This window comes from Spermophilus citellus (assembly GCF_964194105.1).
Source record: "Spermophilus citellus genome assembly, chromosome: 4".
NCBI lineage: Eukaryota > Metazoa > Chordata > Mammalia > Rodentia > Sciuridae > Spermophilus > Spermophilus citellus.
Window position 1 is genome coordinate 30,202,011 of NC_138185.1, and position 23,399 is coordinate 30,225,409.

The window sequence follows — 23,399 nt, forward strand, 5'->3', positions numbered from 1 at the left end:
CTCCCACCCTCTCAGCTTCCTGCTCAGAGGAGGCACCTAGGACCTAGGCCTAAGCTAGTCAGTCAATCAAGTTTAACTAAAGCTCTTCTTGGGTCTTGAGTAACCAGGATGAGGCTCTGCCTTGCTAGACCTTCATAGAGGTCTGAAGCTGGTGAGGTCTAGAGCTTCTGCCACCCTTTTAAATTCAGGACAGGTGCTGAACTGGAAGAAGGTAAGGCTGAGATATAGATAGCTATTGCTTGATCCCTGATCAAGCCATTCCTGAAGCCAGTATCCTGGAGACAGTTGTATGAAGAAATGACTTTCCTTTTTGCATAAGCCAGTTTATGTAGTGTTTATTCCTTTTAGAAGAAAGAGTCAGGACTCAGAGGAGAGCCACTGCAACTTTGTTCCAGTCGCCTGCTATTGGGTGTGAGAGGCTTCTCCCTGCTTGTAAAAGTCTTCCTGGAATACCACCCAGAGTGGCAATCAGGATGCTGGGGCTCAAACCTCAGTCTGCTTTTAATGAGTTAGGTCAATGGACACATCCTTCAGCTCACAGGGTGGTGGGCTTCTCAAGGTTAGCTGTGGAGAGACCCAGAGCCCTGCTTTGCCAATAAATGGGACTGAGTGTTCACACCATTCCCTCAGGGCATTTAGGGCAGGGACAGGGTTGCTCAAAGCTGGCTCTCAGCTCTAAGGACTTGTTGCTCCAGGGAGAGGAGCCAGGGCTCTCCTGCTGCCCTCTTCTTCGTCAGCAATCCCTGTTCCCAGCCAAGGTCTGAGCCCAGTGCTGCAGAGGCTGAAATGTCTTCTCCACTCCTGACCTCTCCTTCCTTCTCTGTGCTCCTCCCTCTGCCCCTGCCTGAAAGCAGTGTGCAGTGGGCAGCTGAACACATGACTTTAACAAGGGTTTTTATCAGGAAATTCCATCTGCACTCCTAACTCAGCCTTTAACCATTGGGAACTGCCTGTCTCAACTGCTTAGCCCTAGAGTTCTCAAAATTGGGCTCCAGAACCCTGGCAGCAGCATCACTTGGAAACTGGTTAGAAACACACACTCTTGGGCCCTGCCCCAGACCTGCCCAATCAGAAACTTGGCCTGGGCCTACAAGCAACGTGCCTTGTAAGGGGATTTCAATTCCCATTCACATGACAGAACCATGGCTTGGAGCTGTTACCAGCACAAAAGGTACCCAGAGAGGATTACCTGGAGCTATCTACATCCCCTTTAGCAGCAGGTGTACATTTCCCCAGCTGCTGTGGAGGAGCGTTGGCTGCTTAGTCCCTTCTCCCTGTGCCTAATCACTATGCCCACAAATGGACAACTATCCCCTTGGGCCCCAGTCAATGACTGATGAACATGGGGGTTTATAAGGTCCAGGTGGGAAACTGGTATGGATTACTTTCTAGAGCCTGTCTTACAAATGAGGCCCATTCTAGATTTTAGTTGCTCTAATAGCCCAGAGCTGTTGTTAGTACAACAGGTGTGAATTACTGCACAACACTCTGGTGCAAAAAATAAACAGTCACTTGGCTTGGTTTTGCAAAATTAAAATGAACCTGGCCCTAAAGCTCTGCCTGCCAGGTTGGCAGATGTCTGTGCTTGGTTATCCTTCTCTGCAGGCTGGTTGGAAAGTCAGTGTCTCCTACATCCAGGAGGCTGGGGAGGCCCCTGCTTTGCAGGCCCTGGTGGCGACCAGCTGTGATTAGACCATTTTCCTCTTGGTCTCAAAGAATCAGCTCCTCTGCCCTTAGCTCAGACCTTATTGGGACCCATTTCACAGGGTGCCTAGGAAATACAAAAAAATTTATCAACTCCTCTCCTTCTCCTCACTGTTCTTCCTGATGGGGGGAAGAGGGAAAAAATGGGTGTTTTTTGTCCCAATAGGAAAAAAAGAAAAGAAAGAAAGGCAAGACACAAATTCCTTTCCCCAATTAATTTTTTAAAAATATTTTTTAGTTGCCAGTGGATTTTTAACTTTGTTTATTTATATGTGGTGCTGAGGATTGAACCCAGGGCCTCACACGTTAGGCAAGCACTCTACCACTGAGCCACAACCCCAACCCACCTCCCAATTAATTTTTTGATGGGTGGGTGTAACAGAGAAAATGGCAAGTGTGTCTGTATCTGTGTGTCCATGTGTGTGTCTATATGTTGGTGTTGGGGAGTGTTTGCATGTTTATATGTGTGCATATGAATGTGTTTGTGTGCATGTATAGGTACGTTTCACATTCATATAGAGGTATATTTGTGTGTGTGTGTGTGTGTGTGTGTGTGTGTGTGTGTGTGTGTACAGGTATATTTGTACATTGGCTTGGATTTCCATATAGAGAGATTGTCACCAGGCCAGAACCCCAGAGGATGCCAGTCTCTCCTTCAGTCCCAGGCCTCACAAGTGATTGACACAGTGTCCACCTGCTGCTCCTGTGGATCCCACTGGGAACACAGAGGGTGATGCTGGGAAGGACAGTGGGATGACCTGTTTGAGCTCTAGCCACCTGCCTGTGGCATTTTAGGGTTCTGGGGTTCTGTAAGAACCTGAGTAACTATGGCCCTAAACACCCGGAAGAGACTGAAGGGAGACCTAGTTAAATGAAAATTAAAAAGACCAGATAGAAATACAGTAAAACATTCATAAAATTAATTTTTTTTTCCCCTGGGAGCTGTGATTATGGGTGTTCTCTATTTATGTCTTTTTGTTTATTTGCATTTTTGAAATGTACTATAATGAACAAGAAGCATGTGTGCCATGATTGAAAATGAAACCATAAGAAGACTTATCAGGCCATGCACAATGGCGCACTCCTGTAATGCCAGCGGCTTGGGAGGCTGAGGCAGGAGGATCACAAGTTCAAAGCCAGCCTCGGCAATGGCAAGAATTGCACCCAGAATTGCACTAAGCAATTCAGTGAGACCCTGTCTCTAAATAAAATATACAAAATAGGGCTGGGGATATGGCTCAGTGGTTGAGTGTCCCTGAGTTCAATCCCCAGGACCGAAAAAAAAAAAAAGAATACTTAATAGCACTCCCATATCTGGCCCTCGAGTACCTGCTTCTTCTCCTACTCTGTCAACAAAGGAAAGCTTTTACTTCTTCAACTTTCTGCTATGACAATTCCTGGCATAAGAAAAGTGGAAAGGATAGTATGGATTCCACTCGATCAACATACACCATGCCTCACCACCTAGGTTCAAAATTGGACTTTTTTTCACATTTTATTTTATGTGTATTAAAATAGATACTTTTTCCTGAAACATTTAAAAGTAAATCTCAGATACCAAGATATTCTACCTCTAAATTACTTTCAAATACATCTTTTAAGAAAAAGGAAAGTCTCCTTGTAACCACAATGGCATTTCACACCTAAGATACTTTATTTTACCTAATATCCAGGCAATATTCAATTTCCACACTTGTCCTAAGAATATCTTTTGTAGCTGTCTAGTTTTTGAACCAAGATCCAATCAAAGGCTATACTTGGTATTGTTTTTCGTCTCTCTTGTCTTTGGTAGTAGAGATAGAACTCAGGAGCACTTTACCACTAAGCTATATCCCTAGCCCTTTTAATTTTTTATTTTGAGACAGGGTCTCACTAACTACTTCGGGCCTCAGTACATTGCTGAGGCTGGCCTTGAACTTGCAATCCTCCTGCCTCAGTCTCCCGAGTTGCTGGAATTATAGGTGTGTACCATTGTGCTTGGTTGTTGTGTCTCTTTAATCTCTTTTAGTCTGAAATATCCACACACAACCTTTTTTTTCCCCCTGATGACTTTAACTTTGTGAAGAATCTAGGCTATTTCTTGTGGAATGTTGTATAATCTGGATTAATCTGTTTCCTTGTGAGATTGTTTATTTGTTTTTCTCATCTCTGAATTTTCCGTAACTTAGAAATTATCTTCAAAGATTTGGTTACTCTCAAACTTTCTTCATTTTTATGTATTGATTAGATTGAACATTTTGGGTACAAATATATGGTAGGAGGCCCAGAGCATCTGGTTATTCTGTAATGAAGCCCATGATCTCTCAGTTGAAATGTGTTTCCCTCTTTGCAACTAATAAATAGGATTTTATTTTGTCATGTTGTAAATATTTCATTTATACCAACTTTTCACCTAATGTTTTACACATCTATATATGGTTCTGGCCTGAATCAATCATTGGGGATTGAAGTAATGGGGATTCTTGATTGGGTATGTAGCTCAGGAGTGGAGTATAAGGCTCTGGGTTTCATCCCCAGCACAGGAAAAAATAAAATAAAAAATAATGATTTGGAGATGTCTTTATGGGCCTTTGGATTATTATTTTTCAGTGCAATGCAATCAGTTATAATCATTTTTAGTTTTGATGTTCAAAATACCCCAAATTTGGCCAATAGGAGTGCTCTCATGCTGGGTCACATGTATTTTTGACATGGATTGAAACCAGGGGTGCTCTACCTCTGAGCTACAACCCCAGACATTTTTTTTTTTTTAATTTTGAGACAGGGTCTTGCTAAGTTGTCCAGGATAGCCTTCAGTTTGTGATCCTCCTGCCTCAGCCTTCTCAGGAAGTAGGATTACAAGTGTGCACCATCCTGGTCCATATCTGTATTCCTATGTTTATCTTATTTACCTTTTATTTTTACAATGGGAAATACATTGTACATACCATTTGCACTTGAAATTTTTCTTACGTCCTGGAAGTCATCCCACATCATATATCATCCGTATTCTTTTGTACAACTGTGTAGATGTATCAGAGATTATTCAGCCAGTACTCTGTAGACAGACATATAGGTTATTTCCCATCATTTGCTGTTACAAATAGTTCTTCAGTGAAATTCTTTGTTGTTTTGTATTTGTGGTGGTGTAACTTTACGGTAGATTCCAAGAACTGGGGTTTCTGGGTCAAAAGCCTTTGTACCTTCATCAGACAGCTCTTTTTAAACCTTGATCTGATCCTGTGATAGTGACTTCCTGTGGTCAGGATTATGACCTTAGACTCTCATCCTCCCTTATCCTGACCTTGGCTCTAAGCAATGTTCTTTACTGAGTGAGCATTCAGAGTTAACTTTCTGCCGCAGTCTTGGCTGGGCACAGAATCACGAGCCACCACACAGCTTTGTAGATTCAAACAGCAATTCTTTATTCCCAAACTCACACCGGCCTCCACACACGTTCTGGGGCAATCCCAGTTCTGCTGCCGCCCAATTCACCTACTCCACGAGGCTTATTTCCCAAAATGCTCTCTGAATCTCACGAGAGTTCAACAGGAGCTTAGGCAGCAGGAACGCCCTAATTCCAGCAGCAATAATCCTCAACATCGAACTTCCCTAAAATCCAAGGTCTTAAACTGGGAACGCCTTGTCTTAAACCGGGAACGCCCTAAACCCAAGGATTGGGATACTTCCTCAAACTGCAGGATACACCCTAATCCTGGATCCACCCTCGTCCTTGGGCAGGGTCACCTAACATGCAATGTCAACAGCGAAATTAACATGGGGTACGCTGGCAAGGAAATTTCCTACTTGGTAATGGCCCTCAGCATCTCCCCCCTTCTGATTAATTAAACAACAAGCAATGTGGCTTAAGGACCGTGCCTGGTAGGTTGTCCAATTCAACATATGGTTCTTACCCGTCATGGGAAAACTGACCTTTAGGCGTCAGCCTCCTGTCTTAGGTTGAATCCACTGCAATCAGATCAACCCGTCACTGACTACCGGTCCAGCATTCAGCCAAGCTTGTGGAAAGGCCTATGCACCAGTGGGGGGGTGAGGTTTCTTGCCTCACCTCTGTTGGCCCCCAAATTTAGCCTTGGTGCCAGTGGGGGGGTGAGGTTCTTTGCCTCACCTCTGTTGGCCCCCAAATTTTAGACCATCGCTAGTAGAAGGGAGGAGGATACAGAAATGCCAGGACACCAAGCCAATTGACGGCTCCTTTGGAAAAATTTCGTCACTGGTAACACCATCAGCAAAGATATGCCAGCATTACCACAATTAACATGGGGTGCGCTGGCAAGGAAATTGCATCACTGGTGACACCATCAGCAAAGATATGCCAGCAGTACCACAATTCGCTGCATCAGATGATATTTCACAATGCATGCAACTGATATATAGTCCAGGCAAGTTCTGCAGGCAGTTCAAATCGGAGGAGTCTATCAATATGTCCATTTCCTCCCAAAGTAAATCGAGTCCTTGATTGAGCATAACTTGTTGAGTTATATTCATTGATGCATCAGTTTATACAGTTACTGTGATGGCTATCATAGAAGCTGTAGTTTGGTTTTATCTTAGTCTTCACCGGCACTTGGATGGAGATGGGAATTCTGGCAATGATGCTAAAGAGACATTATCCTGAACAGAATTATTAAATATAATGAAAAGGAAAGGTGAAAGTAAACAAACAGATCTGTTAACCTCCTAAAAAACAATCCTTAACAGCTGTTTACCTAATTTAAATTAGTAAGCAAACAGATCTGTTAACCACCTTTAAAAACAATCATTAACAGCTGTTTACCTAATTTAAATTAAACCATTTAAATCACGTGAATAAAAAAAAATTCGGATCCATTTTTTCATGAGCGCTCCTTATATATGAAATATGGACATACACACATACAGACATACAACACAAAACAGTGCACACATAACATACAACACATAAGACAATAAAGGCCTTGTAGTTTTACCTAGGTGAAATCTCCATTGCAATGTTTAAAAACTCCACAGTCAAAAAATAAAACACAGTCAAAAAATAAAACTGATCAGAAAAACATTAACCTAGGTTTGTATGAGCTCAAAAAATAAAATAGAACTTTACGATGTGGGAAAAATGCAATAATAAAATAGATATTGAAAAAAGCACCGTGGTTAATCACTGTCACAGATGTAAGAATAGCCAAGCTGGAGCTCTGGATATCAGCTGTTATGGATTTGAGTCAAATTATCTTCTTTTTGGTCTGTAGAAATTGCTTTAGTTACTGGAATCCAAATCGGCTGCTGTTCTCCCTGTGGAAACAAACACAAACGGAACCCCGACTCCAGACAATAACTGGATCAGGACCTTTTCATTGTCCTGTTAGAACATCTTTCCAAAGTACCTTAGGCTTATGTACATTTTTCGGATACATATGTCTTTCCGCAGCACTAAGTCCTGATGAATCCAAATTTAGAAAGTTTATTGTAAAAAGGGTTATTTTATCTTTGGGGGATATATACCCCTATAAGATCCTTTTAAATTCAAGTCATTCAAAAGCATTCTGCCTTAGTTTTTAGAATTACTTTAGTCCTTTTAATTTTTTGATGTGGTTTTAAACCATAGTTGTCTTAGCCTCTTGCATTTTCTATCTGAAATACCTTTACTTGACATTTTCAACCATTTTCTATCTTATTTCTATCTTCTAGTTTTCTTCTAAGGTTTTTGTATTTACCCTTAGTTGCTTTTTTCTCTCCTAGTTTTCTTTTGTTTCCTATTTTGTGGGTTTAAAATTCTTGTCTTTCTACATCTTTTTTATCTTCCTATATCTTTTTTATCTTTCTACATCTTCTCTCTTTTTTTACCTTTCTGTACTTCTGTTTTTAAAGTTTTTCACTTCAAATTTTTAATCTTCTTTATCTAAATATCTTTTATCTTATTATCTTCCCATTTTCATGGTTTTTTTTTTCCATCCATCATGAAGGCATCTTAACCACCTTCAATTTAACCTTTTAAAGCCTTTTGCAACTTATTTAGACATTTTACAACTTTTTACTTTACCACACAAAGATTATCTCATCTCCCTCTTTATAGTTTAATAAGTACATTTAAATAGTTTGATGAGTAAAGCAATCTTTTTTCCGCCATGAAGGTATCTCGACCACCTTCAATTTAACCTTTTAAAGCCTTCCAATTATCATCTATACTGTACTTTTAAATGTACTTTTTCACCACCTACAGCTTCACTCTTTTAAATGAGGCTTAGATTCTGTTTAAATCGCTTTAATGTTAGTTTACATGGCTGCCCTTCAACCAAAGGCTTTTTTTTTCCCATTAAGAAGCTTTGTCTCAATCTGCCATGTACAAATATCTTTCTCTTCTTTCTTCCATTCTCAAGCTTTTAAATTAAGTCTAGTTTCCTCAAAATCTTTTTAAATGGCATTTTACAACTTTTTACTTTACCACACAGAGATTATCTCATCTAGAAACATTTCTTTTTCCTTTAACCTTTTATATTAAAATATATTTCCACATCTTGAATCTTTTTATATCTCTTTTTTAACCATTAACCCTTTTATAAATTCACATTCTGAAACAACTCTTATAAAATTTCTGATTTAGACAAATTATCCACTTTAATAAGATGAAATACTTCCATGTTTTTTATGGTACTATTATACTGTAATTGAAACTCAACTGAAACTTCTTATACTCTTTGTATATAAATTACACATGATAGAATCTTAACTCTTAGTAACCTTGTTTTAGCAAAGACACAGACCAAAGCAATATTAAACTTTTTTCTATTTACCAATTTATGAAAACACACATACTGTTTAAATATATTACCTTATGGAACTTAATAAGTAAAGAGTACTTGATTTTATATTTAGTGGTTGATATTTTAACACTTTTTAGCTTTGTAAATTAATCAGATGTCTGTAAAACCCAAGATCTTAGACAAGTATAGTAAACAGAACTAGCCATCTCTTTCTTGTTGAAGAAAAATCCTTCTACAGGATACCATGATGGTCCCATTGATATACTTAATAACTCATCTTTAAAAAGCCATGGGCTACATTTTTGTACTGTATCAACATATGACCTTATTGTTCTTGGTCTTACTGGGGTGCCTCCTTCCTCTAACAATTTCTCTTCCTCCGAGGCGAACAACTTCAAACCTCGAGTCAACCATTTTCCCCAGTTTGCCTGAGAAAGTTCTAGGAACAAGCAACTTGAAATAAAAACAAAATAAATCAAAACAAGAACACATTGTTTTTTGAAATGGTCACCCATTTTTTTTGCTCTCCTTCAGGAGCGAGCAAATTCACTTACCCCCAAGCTTCAGACATCCCGCGTACGGACCACCAAATGCCAATGTCTTGGCTGGGCACAGAATCACGAGCCACCACACAGCTTTGTAGATTCAAACAGCAATTCTTTATTCCCGAACTCACACCGGCCTCCACACACGTTCTGGGGCAATCCCAGTTCTGCTGCCGCCCAATTCACCTACTCCACGAGGCTTATTTCCCAAAATGCTCTCTGAATCTCACGAGAGTTCAACAGGAGCTTAGGCAGCAGGAACGCCCTAATTCCAGCAGCAATAATCCTCAACATCGAACTTCCCTAAAATCCAAGGTCTTAAACTGGGAACGCCTTGTCTTAAACCGGGAACGCCCTAAACCCAAGGATTGGGATACTTCCTCAAACTGCAGGATACACCCTAATCCTGGATCCACCCTCGTCCTTGGGCAGGGTCACCTAACATGCAATGTCAACAGCGAAATTAACATGGGGTACGCTGGCAAGGAAATTTCCTACTTGGTAATGGCCCTCAGCAACTTTCTCTACGAAGGCCATTTCCCTGGGGTTCTCTGAATTGCTTCATTTGTCTAGATCTTCCTCTGATGAACGGTCTATTGCTAGCTCTACCTTTTCTATGAATGCTTCTCTGAAATTATGAAATAATGTCCTGTTCTGTTATTTAAGTCTTCATTCAGCATTTCCTGGGTAGAGTGACTCAGAGACCAAGACCCAGTCAGTCCTGCTCTCTAGGAGCCCATAGTGTAGTGGGTGCTTTGGGAGGCACCAGGAGTTGGTGCTGGTAGAAGCAGAGGAGGGGCATCTCCTAGAGATTGGGGTGGTTAGAAAAAGTATTTTAGAGCTGCAGATGATATCTGGACTGAGACCTGAAGGATGCCATGGGAGGCGCAGAGCAAGGGCAGATCACGGTTGGTGGAAGATGTCTTGGGGACCAGATTTTCAATGTTAAAAAAATTTCTCTTCCCACATATTCAAAAAAATTGTTTGAATGGAGTACTGAATGGAAAATAGATTGCAAAAGGGCATGGGGATTATGTAGGAACTATTACAGCCTCCAGAAGCTAATTGAAGTCCAAACTTAAGTAGATGGATATGAGGATTACGAGGGAGGCACATCTACAGGGTCTGGTTATTTACTAGACATGGTTGAATGAGCTGGGGGATCCGTCAACACTTTATAAAACATCCAAGTTTTTAGTTTGATTATCTGGATTAATACTAGTTCCTTCACTGAATCAGATAATTAAAAAAAAAAAGAAATTGGATTTTACAGGTGGGTGGGAGAAATGGGCTTCCTTTTACTGAAGTAAGTTTGAAGTACCTGGGGTTCATTCAAGTGGAGACTTGTAAGAGGGAGTTTATATGAGAGGTCAGAGGGCTCATCTAGACTGAAGATGGTAGATTTATGGGTGATTAGCATATGATGGCAAGAGAAGCCCTTTCTAGAAGAGAGTGTGGCTTGAGAGAAGTCAACCAAGCCCCCAAACTCAGAGGAACCATCACATTTATTAGTTTCCTGGAAAAAAGAGACCCAGAAGAAGCATCCAGAGAGGTGAGAGGAAAGCCAGGGAGCTGGTGCCAAAGAAACTGAGAACACTTCTAAGGAAGGAGGAAGTGGCTGGCGAGTCAGATGATCCCTCAGGAGGATGTACAAAGGTCCACAGAGGACGGAATCATTAAAGAACAGTTTCAGTGAAGCGAGGGGGACAGAAACAAGATTCCAAGGGCTTGGGTGATAAGCAGAGCACAAGGCTTGGAGATACCCACCAGAGATTGCTCTATAAGAAGTAGGAAGGAGTTGAGAAGGAGGGATGGAAGGAGGGAGGAAGGAAGAGCCCTTTGAAGTGGGTCTGCCATTTTCCAATTTTCCATTGTCCCTCAGTATCCAGCTGGGGAGGAGGAAGGCTTCGATGGGACCTAGGGGTGGAGGAGGAATGTGGCAACTGCCAAATAAACACACCATCCAGGGAAGGCAGCCAAAGCTCGGCCCAGAATATCTGAACCGGAACTCATCTTCCTTCTGCAGCAGGAAGTGGAGTTGGGAGCTGAGTTAACTGTGGAATTTCCGAGGTTGGAGGATGTTCGTGGCAAAACTTTTTATTTATTTATTTTTTCATTGATGAAAAAAGAGCCGGAATTAAGTGATCCCCTCCAAGTATTCCCTCCCACAAAGGAAATGCTTAATTTAGCCTTATGTTCACAGTTAAAAAAGAAAATCTCTCTGAGGTTTGAAGGTTTGTTTCTTCTGGGTTGTTTGTTACCCTCTAACATGGCAGGATGTAAAAATCAGACTCTTTGTGTCTTGATTTCAACTGAGAGCCTAAGAGAATTAGTGGCCCTATTCTAACCTCACTACCAAGAGGAAGTCCTTGTAGACCACTGTGGGGAATGTGGAAAGAGGTTTTGAAAACCAGCTCTGGAAATCTTAGATGGCCCCACCCGCTGGTCCATAAAATTTGCTAGTGAGTCAAAAAGAGAGTTGAAAATCAAGCCGGGCATGGTGTTGCACGCCTCTTTCCCAGCAACTTGGGAGGCTGAGGCATCGCAAGTTCGAGGCCAGCCTTAGCAACTTAGGCCCTGAGCAATTTAGTGAGACCCTGTCTGAAATTAAACTTAAAAAAGGCCCAAGGAGTTAGTTTAGCAGTAAAACTCCCCTGAGTTCAATCTCCAGTATAAAAAAAAAAATTAGAGAAAATTTCTTTAGAGGCATTTGTGTTATGAGTCTATCATAGACTCCTGGGGTGAGATAGATGCCCCCCCCCCACACTTAGGACAAAATGAGAGGTGCTTCCATGATACCACATACAGAAAAACTCTTATTCTGTCCCCAAGGGAGATGATCCTAAGTCCTATTAGATGCTAGCTCAAAGCCTAGGGTTTATGGATGATGTGTGACTTTTTGCATGAGGGCTAGATAAACTTCTCTGTGTTCAATGGCCTATAAAAGAAGTCAAGTTATCTGGCTTGCACTGCATACCAGGATGTGTGAAAATACAATGCTGGGGAGAAAATAAGATAACTACAACCAAAACATCTCATTTGGCCAATGGGAGAATGGGAAACCTGCAGAGTAGTGGGTGGTCCACAGCTATGGTCAAGCCCACTGGGTGGGCAGGATTCATGAAACTCCCTGCTCTGAGGATGGACTGAATCCTTTGGTCTCCCTCTTGGTCCTGCTCATTTCTTTGACCTGCTGGCACTGTCACTTGGTGGTCAATTCTTCTCCATTTAAAGCGGGCTTGGAAATGCGTGCCCTTCCTGGGTTCTGTGTAGCTTTCAGCCTGGCACAGGTTTGGAGGACCAGGATCACCTTAAAGGCTTAGAATGTCTTTAGTAACCCAGCCTCTTCAAACCCTTAGAAGGCTTCAGGGGTATTTATTCACATGGTTTGATGTTTAATCTCACCCAAAGACAATCTTTTTTAATTTTTATTTAATTTTTTTTTACCATTTGAAAACTTTTAACTTTCATTTGTTGTTCTCTATACTGCAACAGTCTCCTTTTTCAACTTACTGATGGCTCCTTGAAGGTATATGAAGTAATTGACTTGGATGTGAAGGCAACAACATTATTCTCCCTCCTTCCCTCCCTCCCTCCCTCCCTCCCTTCCTTCTTTCCTTCCTTCCATTCTTTTTTGTACCAGGTATTGATCCCAGGGGTGCTTAACCACGGAGCTACATCCACAGCCATTTCCACCCTCCATTTTGAGACAGGGTCTTGCTAAATTGCTGAGGCTAGTCTCAGCCTCCCGAGCTGCTGGGATTACAGGTGTGAGCCATTGCGTCTGCAACATCTGGATTCTGAGCTTCAGGTGCTGACTGCACCCCTCAAGACCTTGGGGTCTCATCTTTTGCTTAGGATGTCTTTTTCAAGTCATATCTTAGAGACACCCAGGTACTTGAAATGATGGCCACTGTAATGGACTGTTAGAAAAGTTACTAAATAATATCCCATCTTTCCCACTTTCTTTTATTTTATAGCAATAGAAGTTTTCCTGGGAGTTTAATTGCCCAGCTCTGACCTTTCTTCCCAGCTTCCCCTCTGGCTAGTTGTGGCCCTATATACTGGTCAATGGGCTATTAGTGGAAGTGATGTGTACAGTTCCTTGGTTGTTTTCTTTTTCTTTCTTTTTTTTTTTTTAAAGGAGGAACATGTCTGTGTATTTAATATGCACAGTGTATTTTATGGAATTAATAAAACCCTGGACCCCGCAGGCATCTGAGCTTTATTTATTTTTTTTAAGAGAGAGTGAGTGAAAGAGAGAGAGAGAGAGAGAGAGAGAGAGAGAGAGAGAGAGAGAATTTTAGTATTTATTTATTTTTTTAGTTTTCGGCAGACACAACATCTTTGTTTGTATGTGGTGCTGAGGATCGAACCTGGGCCGCACGCATGCCAGGCGAACGCGCTACCACTTGAGCCACATCCCCAGCCCCCCTTGGTTGTTTTCTTAAAAAGAGGTTGGTTTACCAGTATTCATTCTAGTTTAGCCTTCATTTCTACAATTATTTATTTCAAATTATTTTTTGAATACTATCTATTTATTTCTAAATTTTCCTTTTCTGGTTTATATTGTTATTTCAGAGCTTACATAAATTTCCTAATGTCTTTTAGCTCATTTTGTTAGAGTAGGTGATGTTTTAAAGTCTGGTTTGTGGACATGGCTTTCGGGCTTGTGTTCATTGTCATCGTGATGTTATTTTCCTCCTTATTCTCTTTCTTCCTTACAGTGATGTTGTATAGTATCTGGCCTTGATTATTTGCTCTGACTTATTTCTTTGTCAAGTTAGTTTTCTTGAACTTTTAGAAGGAAACTGGCCAGATGAGGTAAATAGAGGATACTGGGGGGTCCTTGCCTTATTCCAGAATTTGAAGGGTAAACATTTAATGTTTATCTACTAAGTTTTTATTTTCTGGCATTGGGAATTGAGCCCAGGGCCTTGTACATGCTAGGCAAGTGCTCTATCACTGAGCTACATCCCTAACTCTTTTTATTTTATTTTGAGACAGGATCTTATTAAATTGCCCAAGTTAGCCTTGAACTTGTGATCCTCCTGCATCAGCGTCTCGAGTAGCTAGCTGAATTACAAGTGTGGGCCACCTCATGTAGTTTCAGTATCTTTTTTTTTTTTTTTAAGGTATGGTGGTTATCTTTCCCCAGGTTTAGGAAATTCCATTCTGTTTTTAGATACCTAAGAATTTTTATCATTAATAGGCATGAATTTAAACAAATTTTCTATATTTGATTATCTTGTATATTTAAATGCTTTAAAAATGTGTATACATAGTATGTTTTAATGGTGAACCATTTCTTGATTCTGGAGATAAATCTAATTACAGTATGATGTATTATTGCTTTGAATACATTACTGGATACAGTATTTTGTTTTGAATGTTATGTTTATAATTGATGTTGGTCTGTGAATTTTCTTTATCATTTCATTTTTGTTTTTTGTTTGGTTTGAGGATCAAGGTTTTTCAAGCCTCATTATTGAATTGGGGCATATTATCTTCTTATTTTCTGGAATGTTTTGTATGAGATTAAAATGAACTATAACATGAGTGCTTTGAAGACACTGCTATAAAACCATCAGAACTTGCTATGCACAGTGGTGGATGCCTGTGATCCCAGCTACTTTGGATGCTGAGCTCAGGGTCAGCCTGGGGAACCTTGTGAGACCCTGTCTCAAAATGAAAAATAAAAAGGGGGCTGTGGATGTAGCCTAGCAGTAAAGCATCCTGGGTTCAATTCCCAGAATAGGAAAAACAAACAAACAAAACCCATCAGTTTTTTTTTTTTTTTTTTGGTGGGTGGGGGAGGGAGGTACTGGGGATTGAACCCTGGGATACTGAGCTACATCCCATTTTTAAAAAATTTTAAATTTTGAGACAGGATCTTTCTAAATTTCTGAGAGTCTTGCTAAGTTGCTGAGGCTGGCCTTGAACTCAGGATCTTCTTGCTTCAGCTTCCATAGTCCTGAGATTACAGGTGTGCACTATCATACCTGTCAGAACTTATTTTTTTAATGAGTAGATTTTTAAATTCCTGAATAAATTTTTCAAATGATTATACAATTATTTGGCTTTTCTGTTTCTTGAGTCATTTTTGATAGATGTATTATTCTAAAAATTTTCTTGATGAAATTATCTAGATGAAACATCTAAGTTTTAAGTGGCAACATGTCATTCATAGTTTATAGTTGCTTATAGTTTAAATTTCTGGGTTTTTCTATCATGATGCAACCGTTTCATTTTTAATATTGTTAGTTTGTGCCTTTTTTGTTTTATATTTTATGTGTATTTAATTTCTAAATCTGCCTTCTTTGGATTTATTCTATAATTGGTTCTCTCATGTCTAATATTGGCTACTTTGCTCAATAATTTTCAACCTTTTGTATTTATGATGCTTATTTCTTGCTCTTGGTTGCTGATTGCCCCATGGTTTATTATGTGGTAACTTTTTGTAAATATTATGTATGTACTGGAGAAGAATGATTTTTTTTTTTCTGGCTTGGAACATTTGTCTTTTAGGTCAAGGTTACTACCCTGATTGTTCAAATCACCTATATTTCTCCCCATGCCAAATACTTGGTTGTTGTTGAGTTAAATTCCCAGCACCATTTCATCCAAGGCCTCTCTCCCTTTTCCAAGCTGATAAATTTTCCTACCTACCAAGACCTGGATCAGATGAACACATGTGACCTTTCTCTCCTCCATCTCAAATTTCTACTCCTTATCCATCTGAGAGTACAAGCTGACCTCCGAGCACCTCAGGGTGTTTGCATTTTCTTATAGAAAATAATTGTAAATTTTTTAAACAGTATAATAAGCTCACCAAAAGAATAGTGACCTGGTATAATGACAAGACACTGGTAACCCTGGACATTTCGGGGCTATTTGATGACTAACCATTTAAGACTACTCTGAAAGGCTACATGCTGATGATCCCAACTATAGAATATTCTGGAAAAGGCAAAACTAGAGAAAGTAAAAAGAACCAGTGGCTACACAGGGTTTGGGAGGAGGAAGAGATGAATAGCTGGAGCATAGAATACTTTCAGGGCAGTAAGACTATTATTCTGGATGATACTATAATTGTGGATATATGACATTTTACATTTGTCAGAACCCATAATGTGAACAACATCAGGATGAATTCTAATGTAGACTATGGGCTATCGTTAATAATGCATCCATATGGGCCCACCAGTGAGTACCACAATTAGGCAAAATATTAAAAATAGGAAAGATTAGGAGGGAGGTCAGGGGGTATATGATAATTCTTTGTACTTTTTATTCAATTTTTCTGTATAACCCAAAGCTGCTCAAAAAAATATTCATTAAAAAAAAGTGATACAGAAGAGTTTAACTTTTTTTCGGTTGTTGTTCAAGAGATTGAAGCCAGGGGCGCTTAGCCTCAGAGCAACATCCCCAATCCTTTTATTTTTTTAATTTTGAAACAGGGTCTCACCAAGTTGCTGAGGGTGGCCTCAAACTCACAATCCTCCTGCCTCAGCCTCCAGACTATTCAGGATGTGGTTAGATCAAGAGAGTGATCAAGGCTGTAGATTGAGCAGATGCCACGCTGGAGTCATGAGGCTAGAGAGAGTGCAGGGAAGGGAAGGTAACTGGGACCAAGATGAGCCTCCTCATTCAGAGGAGAAGTTTTCAGGGAGGCAGGAGAGAAACCAGGAGACCAAACACGCCAAGAGCAGAAAGCCTCCCCAGTAGGAGGCAGCGGTCAAGTGTAGGAAAGCTTCCAAAGGACTGAGAGGTGAGGACCACTGGATTTGACAACCTGATAGTTGCCAGAGTTCCAGCAGAGTGCTCTCCACGTGATCTTCCCACAGGTGAAAAACATTGAATTAGGGGAACAGAGATCAGGACATTTGGATGATCTGCAAGGCTAGGAGAGAATGGTTGCCACTCTAGCAGAAGTTCCTAGTGCTACCAGTTCTGGGAATTCTTTCTCTCTTAACTTGTAATAGATCTACAAGCCACTCTTGGATTTTACCAAGTATGGAGTGCTATTTACAGGAACTCTAAATCTAAGAAGGGGGTATTTTGCAAAGTAAATAACATTTCCAAATGTGTCTATTTATATGTTTTGAGTCTGAATCTCAATATTGAGTTTCATAAATCTCGATCCTCATTCTTATCCACAGGAAGGCCTCTGGACTCTCCTCTCTCTCAGCAGGTCACCTCTTCCAGCGTTGTCACAAGGACCTTCTTGAGGCCTTTTTCATCTTTCCACACAGTGGGATTCTGGCTTTTAGTTCTGTTGGGAAATAGGAATGAACTAGCCATTCTATGTGTGGAGTTGTTTGCTTCTCAGCTAAAATAAAGACAAGAATGAGTCAGCCTGTTCTAACCTCTGGGATCTCCCAGTCCTCCCAGTGACTCAGAGGATGGTCTGTTAATGGATAACTACTCCTCCCAGGAAGTTGGTAGCCCCATCCTCCCACTACCTGTCACCAGCCCTGATGTGCTCCCATCAACGAAGATAAGGGGAGGTAAATCAAGGAAGATCAGCTAAAAGTGATCCAGGAAAGAGGATGGGAGTCAAAAGATTCAAGAGGCTAAATTGGTTTCTCATTTGTTGGTGGCCTCAATTAGACCAACAAAGGGCTCTGTGTCCCTACATGAAAATGGAGAAATCATAAAAACTACAGAGAGATTCAGAAGGCATCCAAAAGGGTGAGGTTAATTTTCTCTGGAATAAGTCTGGATGGAGACACATTTTGGAACTTTTCTGTGCAAAAGGAAGAATGCTCTGGGGGATGGTTTTATCTTTGAGGATTTTTAAGATAAGCTGTGGTCTGAGCAAGGTTTGGTGGAGGGTAGAAGAAGATGGAGAGATCTCCATGAGATAAGGGGCAGGTTTAGAATCGAGGGCTGGGGCAGGAGGTCACATGTAAGGAGGGCTGGCCAGTAGCAGGGGCTGGAGTGACCAGTGAAAGGCAGGGGAGGTTGACAAGTAGGGACACCTGGGGGGTTACCTTTGGGGACATCGAGCACTTGGAGGAAACCCAGCATCCCAAGACCTTGGTTTTGGCACCTGTGAGTTGTGGGCTGTGGTTTTCTTCTGTCTACTTCATGGCCTCTCTGCCTCATTCTCTGTGTTCTTGTTTGTTCATTCCCTCCCCCTTTTCTCTCTCGCTCCTTCTCCTCCATTAGGAAGCAGTGAAGATAGCCCTTGCGTGGGTTGAGTGCTTCCTGTTTAGATGGTATGTGGCATCTGCTTCTGGAGCAGCCATCAGCCCATCCTGTTTACTTATTGCTGACACAGAAGGTTGTGGTCAGAAAACCCATCCACCATGGCTCCTGCAGGGGGAAGACAGGGACCGGGACACTGACATAATGGGCATACACACTCCTGCCATGGCCAGGTCTGTCTGGCTCACCAGAGCCAAGGAGGTCCAGGGTTCTCCATGTTTCCATGTCTGGGACAGTCTTCAGGGCCAAGTTTGCCTCTTGTGGTGCTGACATCAGGGGTCAGAAAAATGTCCTGAGTTAAGTTGGTTCACAGTGTGCAGCTCTTTGAAGGGTGGGGGACATCTCTGAATCTAGAAAGGGTGTGCCTAGAAGGAGCATCTGGTCCAATGCTCCTATTTTGCACTGGGGAGGAAGGCAAAGGGCTTAAGGAATCAGTACCTTGTCCACATTCTCTCTCTGCTCTGCTTCCCCTGTCTGAGCCTCTCCTTAATTCATGTGATTTGCGACATACTCCTAGTTTGGTTTTTCTTGGTTTTCTGTGCAGTGGCTACTGTCCAGGGTTGGGCTGCAGGTGGATGAAGTTTTCTGAATTGGTGATATGGATGAGGTAGGAAGCAAGTGTGTGGGAGAACAGATGAGGGTAGTGATGGACATTGAAATAGAGCCATTGGGAGACCTAAGGCAAAAAAGATGGTGTTCTGTTTTCAAGGTGTTCCTAAACTCTGAGATAAGGACCTGAACATAACAAAAAGTGTCAAACAAAAAACTGGGATATGAGCAAACCCCGCATAAATAGAAAGTCTAGTTACAGGGCCATTGATGTTCTGATGAAGTTCTTGGAATTCGCTAGGCCAACTGGAGATTTCCAGGCACCTGATCTCCTGGCCTGATTGCATACCAAGTACGAAGATGAAATGCCAGATACCTCTGGTTTCTTCTAGGCAGGAGAAATCTGTTCCATGCCTCTCTCCTGGTTCCCTTGGTGGGAGAGCAAAACATATACCCAAGCCTGCTGCAGTGGTTGGTGTGATTTTGCAAGGAGTGTCATTTTTGAGACAGCAAAGTAACAATAAATAAATAAATAAATAAAAAGGGTTGGGGATGTGACTCAGTGGTAAAGTGCCCCTGGGTTCAATCTCCAGTACACCACTTTCAAACAAAAGTATTCCTGGGGGCTCCTGCTTTGTGGTAGGTTATCTGCAAAGATGGTATAAAGGATTCCTTCTATGTTTGTGTGCATATTTGTTATGGGGTGTATTGTTCTTCCCCTGAAAACATAGTGGTGTAGTAATCCCCCATACCTCAGAGTCTGATTATACTTGGAAACAGCATTTTTTTACAGAGGCGATTAAGTTAAAATGAAGTCAGTAGGGTGAGCCTTAATTCAATGTGACTGGTTTCCTTATAAGAAGAGGAAACTTGAGAGCTAGAAACATGGAGAATATCACGTGAAGATGACAGCAGAGACCAGGGAAGAGACCAGAGGAAGACCATAGATTGCTAGAAACCCCTCAGAAGCTAGGAGAGAGGTGTGGAACAGATTCTTTTTCCTAGAAGGCACCAACCCCACTAACACCTTGATCTTGGACTTCTGCCCTCCAGAACTGCAATAAGTTTCTGTTGTTTAGGCCATCAAATCTGTGGTATGAGGTCCCTAGGAAATATGCAGCTCTACTTTTTCTATCAATAGCTGGACTTGATTTACCCTCCTTTTGAATCTGGGCTGGGCTTGTGACTTTCTTTAGCCATAGAACATGGTCAAAATCATGACTTGGCAGATCTGGGCCTAGGTCTTAAGATGCTTGGTAGATTCCTTTGTCATCTTCCGGGAAACCAAACTGCCATGTTGTAAGGAAGTCTGGGCCATCCTGCTTGAGAGGTCCCATGGAGAAAGAAATCACTTTAATTCCAACCCCAGACAAATTTCCATCGGATGTCCCTAATCAACATCATTTATAGCATAACTGTCCAGCTGGGTCTGGTCAACCCAAAGAATTGTGAGAAATAAGTAGCAAAAGGCAACTGAAACATGCATTTCATTTATTGGCAAGTGGTTTAGCACCTCTGCCACTATTGCCACTAAAGTCAGATACCTCCATTTTCTCTCTTTCTAGCCTCCTCCTGGTGGTTTCTGGGTGGTGCCTGGTTCCTTATGTTGCTCACTTCCACATGCAAATTTTCGATGATGCATATCATTGGCAGGGCTTGGATATTGCCAGCATCATCAGAAGACTGGAAAAGAGAGTTTCTGACTTGGAGTACAGGTGGGAAGAAGGATTCATGAAATGGAAAGTTCCCCAAACACAGAAGAATGTTCAAAAAGTATTGGTACCCATGAAACATAATGAAGGTCTTCAACAATAGGCAATACTTTTTGGAGGGAATTTCCTGTGTGTGCTTGGTACATAGCTCTGGGTCCATTCACCATCTAATGGTAAACAATGCCCTGAAATCTCTCTCAGTTCCAGTCCACATGGTTTAGATGGGATTGGCTTTAGGATGGGTATGCCATTCAGTCTGAAAGTCACAACCTCAGTGATTGGTTTGTAGATGGTACATGAACCAATCAGAGCCAACTTGGTATAATTTGGCTTTTTGCCAAGAGAAATGAGGACTTGGGCTGTGAGAATCACAGCTAATTTACAGCTATAAGGAGCAGAAATGGAGAGATGGGGAAGAGAATATCAAGTCTTGATAATTTTTGAGTCTCTGGGTCCCTGAATCAGTCATACTATTGGAGTTTTCCATTATATGAGTGCATAAATTTCCTGTTTGCTTACACCAAATTAATTCATTTCCTATCATTCACAATCCATCCAATCCATATTAATAATCTTATTTAATATAATAACTCTTTGGAATAGGTGCCATTTATTAAACTTTCAGGTGGGCTACAATGGAGGCAGAATTCAAACCCCAGAATCTAACCCTGAAAATTCACTCACCAAAGTTTATTCTGGCTGGGTATGGTGGAGCACTCCCAGCTGATCGGAAGGAGGAAGCAGGAGTATCATGAGTTCAAAGCCAGCCTCAGCAACTTAGTGCGGCCCTAAGCAACTCAGCAAGACCCCATCTCTAAAGAAAATACAAAAAAGGGCTGGGGATGTGACTCAGTGGTTAAGTGCCCCTGGGTTCAATCCCCAGTACCATAAACAAACAAACAAACAAAAACTCTGTTTATTCTGCTCTCCATGGTGACAGGGAAGAATTCATGGTGGAGGGGGATGTTTAACCTGACATGTAACTCCAAAGGGGTATAGGAGTTTGTGGGGAGTGGTGGGGAGAAGGAGCTTCCAGGTGAAGGGAACAGCTAAAAGGAGCAGAAATGGAGAGATGGGGAAGGCCTTTCTTCTGAGAAGAAACCTCATCTGAAATTGAGTTACCCTTGATATGAAGCCTGTCCCCAAGTGGTTCCCTCTTGCAGGGGAGCATCAAACCTCATTTCTGCAGGGCCACCCTCCTCCTGGCTTCAAGCATTCTGATCTGTACTCTGCCCTTGGGCTTGTTCCTTGGTATGTGCCCCCAAGACTAAGATGCAGTCTGGATAGGGACCTGTTTCCATCAAAGGCTTGTGTTCCTTGGATGGGTGTCTGGCAGTCCAGGGTTAAATAGGATGAAATTTTCAAACAAATGTTCCCCTCCATTAAACTAGGAAGAGTAAATCTATAGGAAAGCAGTGCTTGCAGAATCTCAAATAGAAAACAAATAATTTCCAAATAATTCTGATTTTTTAAAGGAAAAACAAGTGAGCCACATATTTATCATTTGCTTTAGCTTTTATTAAGTCGGTCTTCTAGCACTGAGTCACAGTAAAAAAAAAAAATACTTTTTCATTCATATATGATTTTTTTGATGGGGGGATCCTGGGGATTGAACTCAGGAATTGAACCACTGAGCTACATCCCCCCTCCTTTTAAAAATTTGAAACACACTCTAAGTTGCTGAGGCTGGCTTCAAACTTGTGATCCTCCTACCTCAACCTCCAGAGACGCTGGTCTTAACAGACATGCAACATCAGGCCCAGTAAAAGATACTTTCTTAAAAAGATCGTCACTTTTGCTCACAGTCCTGGCCTGTGAAAGGACAGGCTGGGATTTGAGTGCCGGCCCACCCATCTTCTATTGTTTAGGGTTCGAGACTGATGCGTGGCAGTTTTCCAAGGCGGAGGAGGGGTGGGATGGAGGGTTGAGGTCGGAGGCGGCCCTTGGAAACTAGCCATCTGACTCCAGTTAAGATCCCGTGCAGGGCCACAGTAGTGAAAGTAGAACCCGGAGGGAGGAGAGGCGTACCCTCATCTTCAAAGGTCGGTTCCTAATTCCTTGGGTTAACCAAGGTAGGTGTCCTGGCTCTGATGGTCGCCCCGCAGACGGCCTAGACTTTGCGTTACGCCTTGCACGAGGCTGGGCCGGCTACTTTTTCTTTGGGGATGAGTGAGTAAGTTGGAGCTATGCTTGAACCAAGGGGTGTGAGCCCAGGTGGCAGCGCGGGGCGAAGTAGCGGCACCTCAATCTTCAGCTTCAGTGGCCTTCGACTTCCCCGCCTCCGGAGGGGCGGTCCGGGGGCGGAGCTCGGCGCGTCCCTGCCCGGAGGCGGAGCAGAGGGCCGGCCCGAGCGGACCGGGCGGGGTGGGCCGGGGACTCGAGGCGGAGCGGGGCCCCACACAGGCCGCGGCGGCTGGCTCGGGCCCCTACGGTCCCGGCGGCGGCTGGAGGAGGAAGCCAGACGGCTGGCGGAGGAGGGGAGGCGGAGGAGGCCGAGGCTACTAGTCGAAGACTCACTTCCCCGGCTCAGCAGGGAAAGGTACCGAGCACCCGCTCCCCGGCCCGGCCCCCAATCTCCGCCTGGCGTTGGCAGGGGCTGTGGCTGCTGCGGGAGGGTGAGGGGCCCGGAGCTCCGGTGGCCAGCGGGGCGCACTGGATGAGGGTTGGGGTGCGCTGCGTCCCTGGAGGCTTGCGGAGAGCGGTGGTCGCCGCGCCCCTTGGCTCCGATGGGGGAAGGTAGTGTGGAGGAAGGTGGCGGCGATCCTGGGGCGGGGGCTTCTCGGGCCGGGCGCCGGGGGGTGGAGGGCAGGCCGGACCCGCCGGCTGCGTGCTGGACGAAAGCCCCTGGGGAGCCGGGCAGGAGCGCTCCGTGGGCGCAGACAAAGCCGGGCGCGGACGCCGGGAGACTACTCGGGCTGCCTGGAGGGTGGGCGCTGGGG

General features: G+C 42.7%; 1 protein-coding gene across 3 annotated transcripts in view; it reads left to right on the top strand.

Moving 5' to 3' along the window:
- The first annotated feature begins 22,802 nt into the window (after nucleotides 1–22,802).
- The window catches only part of SMOX (spermine oxidase), a 43,718-nt gene continuing 43,121 nt past the window's right edge, over nucleotides 22,803–23,399 (top strand). For 2 of the 3 annotated variants that reach the window (XM_081289700.1, XM_081289701.1), the window contains exon 1: nucleotides 22,803–22,999. The gene's annotated coding sequence lies outside the window, so the exon portion shown is untranslated. The remainder of the gene's footprint in view (nucleotides 23,000–23,399) is intronic. The other variant, XM_081289703.1, reaches the window with a different exon arrangement.